Source organism: Myotis davidii, unplaced genomic scaffold, assembly GCF_000327345.1.
Source record: "Myotis davidii unplaced genomic scaffold, ASM32734v1 scaffold210, whole genome shotgun sequence".
NCBI classification, from domain to species: Eukaryota; Metazoa; Chordata; class Mammalia; order Chiroptera; family Vespertilionidae; genus Myotis; species Myotis davidii.
The window spans coordinates 2,318,983-2,324,803 of NW_006282396.1; positions in this window are offsets into that span (position 1 = coordinate 2,318,983).

Genomic DNA, 5,821 nt, shown 5'->3' on the forward strand with positions numbered 1-5,821 from the left:
TTTATTTATTTAAAAATGTATAGAAAGTAAAAATGTAAAACTTTTGTCTTAGAATGAATCACTCTTCTCTTATATGAGGCAATGCCTCTTTGGAGGTTGGATAGGGAAAATGAGTTGGAATGGGAAATTAGCAGTACAATTTTTTAACAGCAAGTGATCTGATACAAATACCCACTGCTTGATATAGGCAATGTGTGCCTGTTCTCAATTGTATGCTCAAAGTAATAAATGCAATTAAAAATAAATGAAGTTTAAAAACCCAAAGAAAAAATACCATCTCTTGACTTTGTAAACCACCCCAATGTTTTTCTATTTTTTCCCACCTCTGTATAGGGGATTCTTAGTGAAGTTGAAATATCATGATTTATACTCTTCTCTCAAATTCTTCAATTCAACAATTTGCTTCTGAGTTCCCATTTGACTCATTATGAGATGAATACTATCCAACACTACACAAAATGTCTTCACATTCAATTACTAGTGAGCTTATTGTTAAGTCTGCTGCACATGAGTGACCTCTTAAGAGCATTTAATTCATTAACACTTCCCTGACTTGTACAATTTTGGCCACATTTTATCATTCTTTACTTGACAATTAAGTTACTATTTCTGATATACTCCTCTGGATCTTGCTGCTCTCCACTCTCTCTGTACACAATCTCCTTTATTTTTAAATCTTTGCAAAAATAACCAGATACACTCATTTCTCAAATTTTCATATCAAGCCCAGACCTTTCTTCTAAAATCCACGTATTCAACTACCTATTGACATCTCCCTATGTAAGTTTTACATTTTTCTCAAGCTTAGAAAGTCAACAATTAACTTTTATTATCTCATTACAAATTTTTTCTTCCCCTTTGTTACCCCATGTAGTAAATGTTGCTCCTTACACCTAGTAACGATGCTAGAAATCTTGACACATGATTTTCTTTTACCCTCCTACATCAAAATCCACATCCAAAATACACTCCTCATGCCACCTCTCTCCATCTACCCAAACCACTAAATGTTCAGTGTTGTCTCTAAACTTCTGCTACCTACCTTGGATCCTCCCAACTCATTTTACATGTAGCAGCCAGAACATAGTTCCTCATGTAATACAGCTTTGATCATATCCCATTGCAATTTGGATCAGAGCTACATTCATGGTCAATAAAGATTGACTTTAGGAGATTACTTCTTAGTCTCAATACTCACTTCAAATTCATTTCCTTTTCCTCATTATTTTGCAGACACACCAATACCCTCTCAGTTCCTTGAGCACATCATGTTTCATCCTTCATAGAGGCTTGCTCAAAAAATTCCTCCTACTAGAACCCTTGCTCCCATACCTGGATCAAATTAAATCTTATTTATATGTCAATTTTCAATTCTAGTGAATATATGTCAATTTTCAATTCCAGTGACATTGTTCACTGAAAAATTAGCTGGCCCCAATTATGTTCTGTCAAACCTCTCTGTTCTTTCCTTTATAGCTTTTGTTACTGTTTATAACCAGATTTTATTTCCAGTGTATCCTAGCTTTTATTACTAGTTTAATGCCACTGGATGACACTAACATTATAAAAACAAAACCATAAACAAAATTTACTGTTCCTTGACTGTATGTTGACTATATAATTGACATATATAACATTCTCTAAGTTTCAGGTGTATAAAATTTTGATTTACACATTTATATATTGCTAAATGATTACTATTGTTGTTAGCTATGCCTATATCATGATCACATTATAACCGTGTGTGTGTGTGTGTGTGCGCGTTGAGAACATTTAAGATCTCTCTTAGCAGCTTTCAAGTATAAAATTAACTACAGCTATTTGGGAGAGCTTAGTTGACTGTTTGTGAAGGGTTGTTTTTAAGTTTTATTTTCTCTGATTCAAGTGAATTGACTGTGGCTTAAGTTTTGGTTTGCTTACTAGGCTACCAACGCATTAGAGTCACCCCAGTGACTGGCCTCCATGTTTAATTACTTTTTAAAAGGTTATTATGTTATTCTAGAGCTGGTTGTTCACGGGCTGCATTTTAGGAAAACAATAAGATTTTTAGTATTAAGAAATGTTTTTGTTTTTCTGCATGTGTGTGTGTTTGGTGTATGTGTGTGCATTTTGTTGTTGTGCGTGTGTGTTTTTTGCAAAGAAATACAGGCGATTTTGGAGGAATTTCATTTTCTTTTGTTTTGGGTATATGTTCTCTCTTTTTTGACAAGTTGACCTGGTGTCCTTGTATCCATTCAAATTCTATTAGGCAGAGTTTTTATTGTGAATCTATTTGTCATTCATATTAATAAAACCTAAGATAAAAATAATGATGACATAAGCATAATTTAAGTTCATTAAATTATTTTTATAACTTAAAATTTCCCTTCAATTTCAACTTGGAAAAAAAGTTTATTCATATAAATTTCGTTTTACTTAACAACAGCAACAACACCAAAACTCTTCTAGGTACAAAAGGTGTTTTAATATTCAATAGCAATTCCCTTTATATTCAAAGATAATATGAATCTCCAATTCCACAGATGTCAAAAAAAAAGACATTATAGAAAAATAAATATCCACTTTTACTTATAGTTAGAATCACATTTAGGTCCTTTTGAAAACCGCTAAGACTAAAATCTCAACTCCTGAAAAAGCTTATGGCAATTTGTCATTTCAATTATTAACCCTATGCTATCTAAATACAAGTATGGCACTACTTGGAATCTCTAGAATCTCAGTAACACATTTTGCTTTTGATTACATGGTTTGTTTTGGCACTGTCCATTTAAGTCATATAGTTTGGCAATATTTTAACTGCCATTTTTTTTTACTTCAAAATTATCTTCTTTGGTGGGTGATGTTTACGTCTATGCTAAAGTTTCTTATTAAGAGAATTGTTAATAATGGCTGATCACTTCAGCCAAAACCCCATGGTAAGGGCATTCACTGGAGAACATTGTAATCTTATTTCTCCCCTCAATTCTTACAAATTTATTTTAATGTGTAATAGGCTCGCATAGTAATGTTTTGAGAGATTAAAAAAAAATTCATGTGGCCATTAATTACCCATTTCAAGAAAACTTTTCTATATTGTAATTCAGGGGAAGTATAAGAAATTATCAAATGTTTAAAAATGGAAAAAACACACACACATGTATGGAAGTGTCAGGTTTTCTTGTCATCAGCTGTCCTCTGTAAATGTAAAGTATTTGCTTAGACTTAAAGTGAAAGGCCGGGGCCTAAAAACCTCTAGTAAATCTCCTATATTTTCTAAATTCTCTAAAATCTCCTATAAATCATTCCCAAATTAAAGTGGTATAGATTTTAGGAATCAATTTGGAGAAAACCCAGCAATCTACAAATTAAACTTGTATGAATTTAGCAAATATTAAATTGGCTTGCTGGTGGCTTTATTCCTCATATGCTGATTTAGCATTATGCAAATTTTTCCAGAAAAAAATGGTAAAAGCATCAGGAACTTGGTTTTGTAAAGATAATTTTGAAAAAAATCATTCAAATACATAAGGCTATTTTTCAATTACAGGTTAATATTTACTTGCTAAGGGGATTTTTATTAAGGGGATATTTTTTAAAAAATGAGTAAACCCTAGTTTTAATTACATGGCTTATTCTGACAATTATTAAATTGTTGTTTTAACTAACTTTATCAAGCAATCGCAACTCTCAGGCAATTTCAACCCTGCCAAAATACAAAACAACAAGATAGATTTACCTAACCGCCTAAAATAAAACTGACAAAATTTATGAAACAATGGCTTTCAAAACATTTCTGGCCAGTGATCCGTAAGACTGGAAAACAAACAACATGAGCATATGGATGACACAGTCTGAGAAAGTTTCTAGGCTGAGGAATAGGGTACGCAGGTGAAAATTGGGAGACTTCCTGAATTGAAGAGATAGACCTGCATTTCCCGGTCTAGGTGGTTCTAATTAACAGGACCAAGTGTGGGATAGAACAGAGCTCCACCGAGAGATAACTTCAGGCATATCTAGATGCCTAGATATGTCCCCTTGGAATATTTCACTGACTTCTGATCAGGGCAAGTATGTAAGAAAATTAATGTAGGTTTGGAAAAGAACCATCAGAAAAGATTAAAGATATGTGCACAGACCTCATACAGTCCTAAGAATAGTGCTTATCTCATCATAGATGCAAAAACCACTTGATTCGCAGGACATTGTGTAGAGGGCACGGACTGGTAGTGCCTCAATAATGGAGTATAACAGCCATAGCCTGACATGGCTATGCGTCTCACAAATCATAAAACCAAAACCCCCAAGTCAAACTCTTTTTAAGTAACTTAACAGCATATCAGAACAAATTCCAAGAATAGGAATTATAGCATTTATCACCAAAAGAAGTATATTACTTAAGTCCTTAAGACAGAATGAAAATGGCAATGAATAAAAATATTGATCCCCACACAAATGAATGAAGAGTAGTGGAAGAAGTAGCTATGTAAATACATAAAGTTGTTCTTAATATTTAAATATATTTTTAAATAAATGATTCTTTAAACAAAATAAATAAAAATGTTGAATGAAGTTTATAACATGCTAGAATCCTGATGCATAAAATTCATGCAAGGGGCTTGGCCCTCGCAGCCCCGGGTTCATCTGGAAGGTTGTTTGGCTATCCAGTCTAATTAGCATATTACGTTTTTATTATTATAGATAAGTGAAGTGTAAGGCATAAGTAAAATGTATGACAAATTAGCACAAAACACAGGAGAAAAGAAATGGAAGGATATTATTATAAGGCTCTTACGCTCTGTGTGAAATGGTGTGATACCATATGAAGGTAGAATCAAAAAAGTTACAAGTGTATATTGTATATTTTACAAATATTTCATAACTTGCCAAATGACATTGATGCTTTTTAAATATTAGATCAACATTCAGTAGCAAAAATAATCACAAATTGGTCATATTTCCTCCTTTGTGTAAAGTGATGGATAACTCCTGATAAATTTTTAAAATATTATCTTATTGATGTTTGTGATTGAGTTTAGACTTTAATTTCCCTGTTCATATTACTCTTGTTATGATTTCCTATCAAGCTGGCCTCATGAGATAGGCTGGAACTGTCACCTCTTCTGTAACCCTTGGAAGTATTAGTTAGATTTGTGCTTATCTTCCTCTGTATTGGGTAAAATTCACTATATTCTTTCTGTTAAGACCTTTAAATGCAAAGTTAGTATCATTTTAAGGTCTAGGTTATTTAGAGTTTCTATTCTTAATTTTTGTTAGTATTGGTAAATTGTATTTTTTTATGATATTGAAATTCCATTTATATTTTCAATTATATTGGTATAAAATATTTTTTATAATATGCTTTTCATATCTTTAATATATGTAGATATGGATATATCCTTCATTTTAAATTCATTGCATTGATGCTTTTCACTAATGCTTTTGTGATCATTGTAGCCACTTATTTTATAATTTGTATCTTTTACAACTAATTCTAGATGTTAATCCTTTTTGTGTCCTTGTTTTGTAGTTCATTAATTACATCTCTCACTTGATTTTGTTTCTTTTTTCAAATTTTGAGGAGTTTTCATGGATTTTAAAATTTTTTTGTTATGGCATGATTTTTTAAAATCTCTACTTCTTAAAATTTTAATTTGTACTCTTTTTAAAACTAGAAATAATGCTATAATTACTCTCTTTTGCAGCTTTTCAGAATATTTAATTATCACCTAAAATTCAGTGACAGTAGCTTGCTTTTCCTAGGATGACAACCATGCTTTAGCAGGTAGGCACTGGGCAGAGGCAGGACAACTTGTATTTTTTGCTTATCTCTCTTGGTTAAAAT